Source organism: Haliaeetus albicilla, chromosome 23, assembly GCF_947461875.1.
Source record: "Haliaeetus albicilla chromosome 23, bHalAlb1.1, whole genome shotgun sequence".
NCBI lineage: Eukaryota > Metazoa > Chordata > Aves > Accipitriformes > Accipitridae > Haliaeetus > Haliaeetus albicilla.
In genome coordinates this window covers 24,821,951-24,834,987 of record NC_091505.1, presented here as the reverse complement: position 1 = coordinate 24,834,987, position 13,037 = coordinate 24,821,951, and positions in this window count along the sequence as shown.

The window sequence follows — 13,037 nt, the reverse complement described above, 5'->3', positions numbered from 1 at the left end:
CGAGGCTGGGTGGGTAAATAATTAGCGGGATATATCACGGCTAGAACTGAAGGCGTCATTTTCTGGCCTCTCGCAAGGTTCTTGTTCCCCTCTGCCCACACCAAATCATCTACAAGAGAGCAGTTTCCTTTGTGGCTCAGAAAGGAAAAAAAAAAAACCAAAAAATCTATTTACTCGAGTTCCTCGAAGAGAGGAGCCGGCCCAGGAGCGGGATGCTGTGCTGGAAGGGTTGTGCTCAGGCGTGGAGCCGGGGCTGCTGGCACCCGGCGGGGCTGAGCCCAGGGTTCCTGCGGCTGCACCGACCCCTTTCCTCTCCCTTCGCCTGCGGGGACACCATCGGCTCTTCTCTCCTCTTTGCCCCACGCAGAGCCAATATCCATATTCAGCCCTTCACGTGCAAAATCCGAAGTATTCCAGGGCTGCCTGTCCCTGCTGGCAGCCCGCGCACCTTTTTACGCAGGTACGCATCTCTTCCCTGGCCACTAATGGTAGCAGACGGATCGGTACCTGATTTTCATTTCCACAATGCTTTGCTCAGGGTACCCACTAGCTGGGTAGAAGATGGCATCACACCTCCTTTCAGAGGGAGCCGTTTCATTGATGCAACCGCCTGGCTGTCTCTTTGTCCACAAAACCCAGAGGCAGGAGGTTCGGGACACTGGGACGGTCACGGTGCTACTCCCAGTTTGGGCAACTAGAGATCAACATTATCCCAGCCCATTTTTAACTGAAACCATGCTGCTCGCTTGTTTCTTAAGTCACATTAAGTCACCTACTACCCCTCACAAGGTCTCCAGCAGCAATAACTGTGAATTCCCACCCAATTTCTCAGGAAACCTTCACAGCTCTGGTAGGGAAGTGAGGGGACAGTGTAGATGCTGTAGAGGAGCACTGTTGATGCAAATCACGGGTGGTGAGGTCCTTTTTTCTAAAATCCTTTTGTCCTGCTCTGTGCCAGCCTGTTGTTTTAATTTTCAGAGAGTACCATGTTCTGGTGCCGCCAAGATGTAAAGATAAGGCAAAGTCAAGATGATTTCCAGGATGAAGCGTGAATTTGTAATGGAGAAGCACGATGGCCAGCTAACAGAACCAGGGGGGTCTCTCACTGTTTGCACAGAGGGTATCATGCTTAGCCCCACAGACAAACAGAAAAGCATATACCAGCGGCTCTCTGCAGAATAGCACTCAGGTATCTCAGGTTAGCATCTATCCTGCTGTAGGCAATTAAATCCAACTCAGCCATTTCCTAACGTTTGCGGGGCTCCCCATTTGCTTTTAAGGTACTTTCAGTAGTGGTTCCTTATGGGTGTGTCCTGAACTGCCCCAATTTGAGCAGCTCTTGGCCTCAGCTGGGCTCTAGAAACTACAACATAAGAGTCCTGCAAAGGGCTTGAGCTGCTAAATAGTCTCAGGATACAGACAGCACCAAATTTCTCAGAAAATGTGCTTGGGATCACTTTTTCCTTTGGGAGCGCTGCTGGCAGGACAGGTCCCAGCAAACCACATGCCATCGTTAGTTCCTACCGACCTTCTGCTGCAGCGATGAGAAAGCATCGGCTGGCGTCTCTGCCGCACTGGGTAGGTAGTAGCTGTTTGCTACGAAGCCTTTGAAAATGGACCTGGGGCTGGAGATTAAAAGGTTGAGTCTCTGGTCTGGTAGGGAGAACGCAGGCATTTCTGAGCCAAATACAAGGCGTTTCCCAGTATCTCTTTACGTAACAGCTCTGCATTGATGTTTAACTGCTGAATTTGTGTAGCTGCATTCTCGGACCCAGCTACTCCGCCAGTATCCCCGCTCCCGCGGCAGTGACTGCTGGAGTGCCATGGTACGTGCTTGCGCAGTTATTTGTTCTCGGCGGCTCCTTCTGATGTCCCTGCATCTCGTCACCTGAGACACCGCATCCTTCACCCAGCCTCTCCAGGCCACCCGTGGTGTGACAGACCCCAAGAATCTCTCCCCTCGGAGGAGAGGTACCACAAGCGTGCCCTGTCCCCCTGCCTCCAGGATGCCCTGAAAGAGGGACCTGTTGGGGCTTGGCTGCCATATAAAAAGACCTCAAGATTTATGGGGCTGGAGAAAGGGGCAAGAAGGCATGTGCCTGCCCAGCCTGGGGAGCAGCGATGCTGTTCCTGAGCTTGCAATGAGCACCGGGCAAAGCGTGGGGAAGGGTCTCGGCGGGCACGTGGTGCCTGAGCTGATGCAGCAGCTGAAAATCCACCCAGGAACATGCCGGTTCCCAGGGATTTCATTAGCAGGGGTTTGAAGTTGACGCGAGTTAAGCTGAATATAAATTTTCATGTCTATAGGCCTGCAGACATCAAAGTTGGAAGGCAGCATGGAGCAAGAGAGAAGTTTCTCAGCTGTAAATTTGCCTTGTGAGTCCATAAAAACTGAAACGGGCAGTGTAAAAAATATTTCTGCTGGAAAGAGGATGGAAAATGCTGCACCCCTGAGAAAACATTACAAAGCGCTGCAGACCCAAATCAAACTCCAGGCTTGGAAATGCTTTGGGGTGCAAGAGGGGACTCTCCGGACTCTGAAATCATGGGTGGGGTCTGGATTTCTAACATCATCTCTTCTGGATGTGAACTAGGAGTTCCCTTTGTTTCTCTACTTATTTATATAGTGCTTATTTATACATTTATATAGGTTCTGCATTCTGGTTTATCAAAAAAGTATCATTTTCAAGCATGTGCGTGTAAAAACCATGCTAACTGTGTAATTCCATTTCTGAGCAATTTCAAAGCTCCTGAAGCTTCTCTGTCCTCCCCGGGTGGAGAAGTACTCGGGACTCATAAAAATCAGGCAACTTGTTACTGCAGATCTAAAACTGTGCTCAAGAGCCTTGTTTTTCACAGCAACATTTGAATACGGGAGAGTAAGAATCCTGAAGAGAGAGCCTGTGTTTTCTTGTCCTTCCAACTCTTCACTGTAAGAATGCCATTTCAAGCTCTGTTTTTTACCTACCAGGAAGCTCAAGGATGTTTCTAGGCCTTTCAAAGTCTGTATGTTCTGGGTATATTCAAATCAGAGCACGCTGCTGTTGGCGAGGAGTTCTTCATTTATTTTTATGTGGCCAAACAGGTATTTTTTGTGGGTTTATGGATTTTGTGACTGGGAAGTTAGTGTGATGCTACCTCAGAAAACTGATGAAAAACTTGTAGTGAAGAGTTGAAGAAATTATTAATGATCATAATTTTCCACTTTTTTTTTTTTGCCTGGAGGACTCCTTTGTTCTCTTCTTTTTGTCTAAAATTTGCATTAAGTAAGAGCTTACAATTTATTTTTTCATTAGCAAGCCCCTTGCCATAGCAGAGCAGGAGTTGCCTAGATGAGCTGTAGAAGGTGGGTTTATCTGGATTTTATATGTTAGATGCTATAAGCCAGGTGGGTTTTACTGTGTGACTTCTTCCTCTCTCGCTCTCTTTTTCCTGGTCTGTCTGTCTCTTGCCCATGTTGGATCATGGCCTTGACGCTGCACGATGGTCTGTGTCATTCTGTTACATCTCTTTTGGTAACTGAGGAAGATCAAGGTCATACTGATGTGTCCCCTCCACTGAAAACATCAGTGTCCTTATTAATTCAGCTGTAATTGTATGGAAGTGAAGCCCCTTGATGGGAAAGGGCTGGGAAGGGGCGTTTCTTCCACCTTCATGTGAAAGCAGTGGAAGTTCCTTTCCTTTCTTTCACCTATATTGATAGAGATGCATATTTCAAGGAGAGGGTCAGGCCCAGAAGGAGAAGGTGTTGCTGGTGCCATGTGGGACTTGGATGATCATCCCCTTTTGTGAGCTTGCCCTGAGACAGCAGTTTACCTGAAAACTGTGTTGATTAAACCACATCAGGTGAAACTGTAGGTCCCAGTATTCTGAAAATAAAAAAAATAATTAAAAAAATATTGTTAAAGCCTGAGAGTGAAGCACTGGAAGCGGGATGGCCTCGGTCATTGTGTTCCAGCCATGACCCCTCAGATCAGTGTCCTGTTTCTGTCGTCCTCCACAAACACCTAATCCCTGTTATGAAATTAGCTGTACATTAAGAAAACTCACTCCTGGTGAGAGCAATCAGGACTCTTCAGCTGGTGAAGGTGAGGGTTCACAGAAGGAGATTCTGGAGGTGAATTTGGTGTTGTGTTAGGGGAGCAACACAGACATGCCACGTGTATTCACCTAGTGCCATCCAACGTGGATCCATCCCTTGCACTGCCCTTTAGGCAGCTTCCTGTAAGGAAAAGTGTGTAGGGTCTGGTTTCCCTTTGGAGAGGGAAGTGTTAAGTGCAAGCAAAGATCCCAGACCCGATAAATCCAAGGGATGTCAAATTACACCAAATTTCCTCATCTTAAGGTGGAAATATCAAGACAAGTGCCTTGAACTGAGTAACAGAAATTGCTGTACGCAATGCCACATTAGGGAGAGGTTATCTTTGTATTATCCCTGGCACATCACCTCATTTACACCCTGCTTTCCTTTTCCCTACCAGTCCCTTTCACGGTTTTAGTACAAAATGAGTCCCGTGTGTGTGATAATTAGGATTATAGCTTCCGTCTCTCTCTCGGGCTTCCTAGCTACCCTTCACATTTGATCTGTCACCTTTTCCGAGGTTTGCTCTAGCTCTTCTTCCTCCGGTCTTTCTTGGCTTCTTCCCACCACCCTCCTCTCTGTCACTCAGCCTTCTTGCTCTGTGACTTGATCTTTGCTCCAAAACTAATCAGTGTTGCCCCACACCTTCTCTACGCAGGGATCACTCAGTCATTTCTACCCCAGCATTTCTCTGTCCTTGCAAAATCAGTTAGTGCTCTGTCTTCCCCAAAGCTGTTTCTCCCATCGCTCGGTGCTAAGCCCAGGTTAGCACCCAGCCTACAGTAAAGCCGCAGGTAAGCCTGAGACCAGCTCGGAGGAAAGTCTTGCCTTCAGAAGATCCCCTGACATGTTTGTATTCGCAAGCTTGTCAACATTTGGCTTTTGTTTGGGTTTTTTTTTCCCTCTTGGCGAAAACTGCTACTGTTTCTAACATCATTTCAGATCCTCCAAGCCTAGTTGTGAACAAGTCTAGCATCACTGCTAAAACGCCAGATGCCGTGGAGACCCGTTCCAGGCAAGTCTACGCTAGAAACTGTCCCTGCATTGGCATTGAGGATGGTGGAGTTAGGAAGCCAAAGAGAGAACCTCTTTTATATAAACTGTAAGTTTTTCATAAAAGCCTTTCTAATTTGTACCAAAGAGACTCTAGCACACCCTTGGGACTGGTAAAAATAATAATAGCTTAAGTGGTAGAAGACTGTGAATTTGAAACAGAAGGTTATGAGATTTAGAAGTATTACAAAAATGTCAACATTGTATATCAATAAATGTAATTTAGATATACAAAGGAGATAGCAAAGATTTCAACAAAGAACTGTCAAGTCTTACCTCTTCAGATCTCTTTGAAATAAAGCAGATGTCTTCATCCAATTGATCCAGAGAAACTGGCCTTCACATCCAAAAGTATGTTATTTCGAATCACAAATGAATTACTCCTTTCAAAAATTACATGGTTTGCTATTTTTCAATCACTTCTTTTATTCTGAGATGAAACACACATGTTTCTATTGGCTGGTTTAGCCTAGAAATGCAGCGTTCCCCAAAGCTAGCAATCCAGAGCTCGTGGAGCCATGACTGCCGGACCTGTAATAAAAGAGATGAAGGCAAATGGCACTCATTAGAGCTGTATCTGTTTGCTGCTTGAAATATGCCTTTGTAATAAGCAATTTAATTTTTACTATTCCATACCATAACAAATAGCTACTGCCCCTCTCCAAATCCTCTAACCAATGCTCAAATGGCGTGTTTTATCAAGCCTTGATCTGACGTGGGCTCCATGGAGGAAATTGCTGGTTTAAGGCTGTGTTACTATAGGATATTATGTCTGAGCCCTGTGATCTGCAACGGCTGGGATGCATCTAAGAACAAACACTTGGGTTTTCCTTCCCCTGGTTATTGCTGTCATATAATATTAACAGTCTCGAGGTTGCAAATCCCTGAAATCCCAGGTCACCTGGAAACTAAGCCCCTTGTGTGGAGGTCCCGTAGCTGGAGCAGGGCCTTGGGTGTGCAGTTTCCAAAAACTTAAGAAGTGAGCAGAAAAGGACGGTTCCATATGTCCTCCTTATGACTGCTCCTGCTTTGATTTAAATTCCTCGCATTTACCCTTTTCAAAGGCTTCAGTTCTTTACCTGGACTCACCCTACCTTACCTGAGATGCTTAAAAGTTCAAGTTAAGCCCAAAACTATGTGGGAAGACTCTGGTCCCTGGCTCCCGATAGCTACCGACCTCTCTTCCCCACTGCCACCTTTGCAGGCAGAGCTTTAGGCGGTGGAGAGAAACACTTGCCCTTCAGGAACACTGGAGCCGGGGGGGTGCAAGGGGGCTTCACTCCTCCATCTCCCACCCTGCACCTTTATCTGCTGGGTGAGCTCGGAGGGCAGACCGAGGCTGCCCGATGGTGGGGGGCGAGGGCTCGGCTGGGACCCTCCGCGTCTGGCACCGCGTTTTGCACCGGCCATCGAGGAAACGATGCCGGGAGGCAGCGCGTTCACGTGGACGCCTGCGTGCATCAGGCACAAGGACACGCTGGTCACCACGCTACCAAAACCCGCTGCAATCTGGCTGATTTTTCATTCTTTCTTCATTTTTCTTCATTAATGTTTCTTTTTTTTTTTTTTTTTTTGCTTAGCCCAGGAGAGCTGCTTATGGCAGCCTAAATCGTCTGTGACCAGAGAGATGTGGCGTGTTACTGTACCACAACTAAAGCCACCTGAGGAAGGAGGGCAGTGCCGAGCCCTCCTCGAGCCCTTTTAAATACTAATAATGACGCACCCTTAGTCTGTATACATAGTGCATCAGAGATGTGGAAGCTGCAGGCCAGATATGCCCGAGGAAGGGCAGGATGAGCGCTCCTTGCAGGGACCTGGGGTTCTGGAGGGCCAACGGGCTCCTGTGATGATCCCACCGGGTGACAAAGGAGAGACCCCGCAGCACAACGCTCCCCTCCGGACAAGTGATGGTGCTTCACGTGCTGACTGCGTGCGAGCCCACGGCCATCGGTCCTGCCGGTCCCTGCTCTGTGAGAAGGGATCGGCGAGGGGGAGACGGGACGTCGGGTCGGTCCCACCCCAGAGCAAAGCTCGGTAAGAGCCACGCCACAACTGCTGTCCTGGTGGACATCTAGGAATACCATAAGGAACGGCGCAAGAGAAGTCTGCGGCTTCCCTTTGAGGTGCAGAAAGCACGTAGGTTTAGTCCGGTGAGCACCAAACCTTGGGGTATGCCGAGCCATAGGACGGGGCTGTCAGGCCAGGACCATGCTGTACGGCTGGGCTGGGAAGAGCTTTGCACAGACTGGGTTTTACCAGTGGAAAGAGATGTGAGCACGGGGTAGTGCTCGAGCTCACGTGCTTCGCAGAAATTGAGCTTGTATCATTTAGACTTAGCTCTGCTGACACAGTAGGGTATTTTGTGCATAGGCTTACCCCTGCAGAGCAGGTTGTAACCCCGGTTTCGTGACCATCGTGTCTCCTCCAGCCACAGGGAGATCTGATGGGACGTGTCCTGGAAACCCCCCCTGCCCTAGGTTTGTGGCGTGTGTGTGCATTTCAGCCTCTTTGGCTTCTGCTTCTCTTGCTTTAGAGATTTAAATTCTGTGGATAATAATTTAATCAGGATTGCTCCTCCAAAGAGGTAATTTGTGCCGTGCATTAACGGAGACCAATATAATGTGACTGAAATCATTTGCAGATGGAGCGGGGCCACAGCTTGAGCCCCGGTACGGGCAAAGCGTGCTGCAAAACCCATCTGCTTCTGCTTTGAGGGCAGTCGCCGTGTTTGGTTTAGGTGGGAAGGGACATGCTTGGGAGGTCTTCCACCCGGACAGAGGGAGCGCAGCTCTGCGGGACGGTTTCTTCCCCCCCCCCAGCCCCGAGGAGCACCAAATCCAGAGCCGGGCTCCCCAGCAGACAGGTCGGGCAAATGCCTGTGCCAGAAATGCTGGAACCTGGGGAAAGCCCTGCCGTCCTCTGGCAAGGGGCAGAGGAGAGAGCACCCTCCTCTCGGTCCTCTAGTCCAGCGAAGCGTTAGCTGCACGGCGCAGCTCCCTTCTCCTCCTCCCTGTTTTCGCACGGGCTGCTGGTGAGCGAGCGTTACTGATACAAGCAAGGGGCAAAGCAGGCTGTGGGCTTTCTGAAAGGGTGTCTTTCACATAAGACGTATATTCCTTGAGGCAAAGACCGTATCCTCTTTCATTGGCAGCAGCGAGTCCTGAAAACGGCACTCCGGGACAATAACTTGGAAGATTCCCCCTCTCGCCTGAGTGACCTGGGATGTGGGGAGCCGAAGGGTCGGGGGTGACGAGGCAGCGAGTACCGGGGAGGTTGTATAACGTGGTGTGGAATATCATTGTTCCAGCCAGGATGAGTAAGAGCACAGCTGACGCTGGTCACCGACTGCACTTCCATGTGTCTGAGGGAGGGGGAGGCTGAGAGACGGTTGCACAGTTGAAAATAAAGACAATAAGTCTATAAAAGTTTAAGAACTGAATAGATTCCTAACATTTGTTTTTCATTATCACCAAATAACATATAAATAAACATACAACAGAACCAAGAGCAACATCCTAGTTACCCTTTCTAGAAGAAGCTGTGTTTAGGCTTAACTTAGCCTTCTTTGGCCAAACCTCCTCCTTGTATACTCTGTAATGAAATGAAATAGCAAAGCTGGCTAAGCAATTAGGCCTCCATCTTCCTGTAAAACAGAAAGCAAAGCAAGGACTTGTCTATACAGGAAAGCTAGATGTCAATGTGCTGCTAGTTCTTAGAAGTCAGTAGTACAGGGGGAAGAATGTGTGTAAATAGGCACAGTAAGAGCCCATAGACTTTTTTTTCCCCTCTCTGTAAAAAGGACACAAGCATACATAATTTTTTTTGCTATTATTATTGCTTGTTGATAATTATTAGTGCATCTCAGAAAATATGTCTGTCAATACACAGTGGTAGGTTTTGCTTTTCCTTTTTTCATGTTTACTGATGTAAAATGGACCCTGGAGTGATGCTGTGTGCACTGCGCTCTGTAAACACTGCCTAGTGCTTATGAGAAAAAAGAGAATTCAGGCTTAAAATGCAGTGGCTGTTTAGCTGACACTGGGATATCGAGGATTTTCTAATCATCCTCTCTGTCTTGCATATCTCGTCGAAGCGTGTTACACTGACTGCCAGTCAAGTGGGGGGAATGGGATGATCCTGGTGCAGGAGAGTTTGAGGAGAGGGTTGAGAAGCTCAGTAGGTGTCATTTTAAATGACAGTTATAAGAATTCACGGACTGAGATGGGAGGGACAGATGAATGATCATAGAAAGATAGTGATGGCCTGAGAGAGGGAAAATCTCAGAAGAGTCATAGACGGAACCAGGGAAGAGGCATCCCATGAATGCAATTGCTTAGTACATGTTGCTCTCATAATGTGAACGAATTGTTCAATCCATGCCCCTATGGAAGCAGTCCTTTACTTCTCGGGCAGAGCTCATAGTTATTGAAAAGACAGCCTTAAGTAAACCAGATGGTATGAAACATCTCGTCTCTCACCGAGGAAAAATAATTGTAATTGCAGTGATGTAGGGAGGCTTTATAAAAGTCAGGATCCTTTGTCCTAAGGGCTTATAAATGTACCTGAGGACACACTGTCAGTATGCTATGACTTCAGCTTTCAGGAGACTTTATTGTATTAACGTTGTTGCTAACATCACGGAGAGAGTAAAAGAGATGGCTTTCCTGAAATTTAGCGGAGCTTTGCTCAAAGGAAAGTCATGAATTCCAAAGCTTTTAGGTCATACATGTTAAAATCTACTCTATTGCTGCCGCGAATATTACAGCTATTGCCAAAACGTAAATGGGAAATGGGCTATAATCTTCTTTACAACATCCTTCTAAGAGATTCCCTGATCTGTTAAATATGCATAGCAACTGGCACTTGGACCTGCCATAAAGTGCCCTGTGTTATGCTGAGAGAGTTTTACCCATGCCAAAAGAAAGGGAGATCTTCTGAACTGACAAGGCTGCTATCACAGGTCCTCCTCCCACCTTTGGTTAAATCCTGCTGGGATGGGAAGGCTCCGCTGCGCTGTGATGCTGGAAAAAACAGCAAGTTTAGGAAGCAAGAGAAAAAGTCCTGTGGCATTAGAGATGTTGCCCCTGTGTGTTCTTCTCCTCTTCGGCCTCTGCCCACCCTCCAGAGGACTCTGTCGGACTACATGGGCTGGAGGGAACAATGCCTTTATTTTTGGAAAGTTTCCTTTTTTCCTAGATTTCTCTCCATTGTTCACGGGGGAAAAAAAGCAGGGGCAGCTGGACCCAATAAACTCTAGCAGATATAAAGAGGCAAAATTTGGGTGGGGGGACCTCTTCCTTGTGAAAGAAGTAATATTATTTTCTGATTAAAAAGAACTGTTCTTTATTTTCCTATTGTGGCCCCTGCCTTTGATCAGCCCATCCAAAGCATTACAAAGCTGTGTCATTTCTGCAGCCGTTAGCTTTTCTGTCCTCTGGCTCCGGCCTGTCCTGCACCAGGAGTCCTTGGAGCGATGAGGCTGGGCTACAGAAGAAAACTGAAACCTTTGAGGTTCTTCATCCGTGTACTGAAGTTTATCAGGGATGGCACAGTAAAAAGGGACAAAACTTGGAAAACAAAGGGCACTGGTTGCATTCAGCAGAGAAAGAGGACCCAAGGTTCAGAAAGAAAACGTCTGTGGCAGGGGAGGGCTCCCCACCACGTGCTCTCACCAAAGCCTGAAGCTGGCAGCGATGCTTTAGAGCAAGAGGAATTAAAATCAAATACTGGAGAAACAGTGCAACGCCTCCGTTTGTGGGGCTTGACCGGTGCCACACGATCAATGCGTGAGGACCTCTCTCAGGTCTGGGATGGCACGTATTAATTATATCATCAGCTGGGATTTCTTTTTAATTGGTGGGACGCTGCACGGTGATCTGCTCTAGGAGGCAGAAGTACCTCAATTTGAGGATTTGGCAAAGGCCCCAAATGAGATCCGAGCAGAAATGGTGAACTCGTTTCTTACGAACAGTTAATATTAATAACCTGCTTGACCCAGCTACACAGCGTGGACTTAAGACATTTGCAATACGGACCTGTCTTTAAGACCCTATGAACATACATGGCACAAAGTATTTCACGGAATTCTGGGCTACTTGACCTCTAAAATGCATCTTAAGGGTAACATAAATTACTCTTGAAAATGGAACTAGGCTATGGCAAGTCTGAGTAGGTCAATGAATGATTGTTTTTAAATAATTTGGATCTTGATCTTGAAAAACAGTAACGACCCTAAGCATTCAAATAATTATAAACTGAAAATAATCACAGAGTTTTGTACAGAGGGTTCATTTGCTTTTATTTGCTTTTTGCTCTGGAGTTGTTAGGGTTGGCAGTGGTTAATGCTTCCAATTTTTTCTTCACAAATATTAGGGAAACATTTCTTTCTTAAATGAAAACAGAGACTCATATAATTTCATGAGGATTACATAGAACTTAAAGCAAAAAAAAACCCTATTGCAGAAAAATAAGGCTAGGAAGGACTACAAAGAGGTCATCTAGTTCATCCTCCTCCCCAAAGGCAGGATAAACAGCAACTATAGTATTCTTTATAGCTGTAATCTATGAAATACTGAGCGATGAAGACCCCACAAATTCCCAGGCAATCTGTTGCAGGACTTGGAAGGCTTTCTCCTGGAAAGGACAGCCTCGTGTAAAACTCACCCTACCCAGGGGATGACAGAGCACGGGAACACAGACCTGCAAGGGACCACCCGACTCTCCAAGTCCAGCCCTGAGCGCCCCGCAGCAGAAGGTGGGCTCGCAGGTCCCGTCCCTGGGCATCAGCAGAAGGTGGGCTTGTGGGTCCCATCCCTGGGCATCACCGGGCACACGAGACCTCCCAGCAGCACGTCCAGCGTGGGGCCAAGAGCCACAGCTCTGACGTCCCGGGGGACCTTCGCCGGCATCGGTCACCCACAACTCCTGAGCCCAAGGGATTTCCTAGGTGTTAGTCCTCGTTGCAGCTACCCTTCCTATAGATCTGAGGGTCATTATAACGTTCCCCCTCGGTGCTTGCTTCCCCAGCACTGATGATGTGCTCTGCATTATCTGATCCTCTAAAACCAGCTGGAAGTGCTCCTCAGCAGTGCCACCTAGCCACTCCTGCCTCACCCTCTGTTTCTTCCTTCCATCAAGACCTTTGCACTTTTTTTTCCTTTTTCTTTCTTTTTTTTTCTCTTTTAGTCTTTCAAATCTTATCCTATTTTCTTCAGGCCACCTCTTCAATTTGTTAAGATAATTTCTAACACTGTATTCGAACTTCCTTGCAGCCTGTGGCATGTAGGCATCGTACAGAATCTTACTAATCTCGTTCTCTATTTCATTATCCAGTAAAAACACTGATTGGTAATAGAACCAGCAAAGACTTCTGCAGAGCTCCTTTTGAAACGTTGCTTCCTTGACTGTAAACTCTCGATGAACTGCTCCCTGCCGTGCAAATGCTCATGGAAGGGGTGTCCCCTGCTCAGCCGGGGGTTCCTGCCTTCCTCCTGCATCGGCTCTTGCAAGCCCCAGGGGCTGGTGAGCCTTACAGTGACCCAGGCGAGGGAACCGGTCAGCAGCAGGAGTGTCAAAGCATCCTGGAAATGAAGATAAAGCAGTTGCCACCTTCGCTGTACCTGGTCACCAGGGAGCTCAGATTGGCCTGACGAGGTCCCACTCAGCACCCCCCCCATTACCTGTCCTCCTTTCCCTCTCACCGTCCAGGTGCTGACAAACACCTTGATTATATGCAATGTTTGGGGGATATTTAGCCAAGCCGTGTGGCCTCTATAGTAATTTCCCAACATTTTATTCATCCGCACCCTGTCTTTTAAGGTCTCCCTGACCCCACGGATTCCCAGTGATAACCCCTAATGAGTTGGCTAAACCTTCATCTTCGCTAGGCCCAGCTATTTGCAAA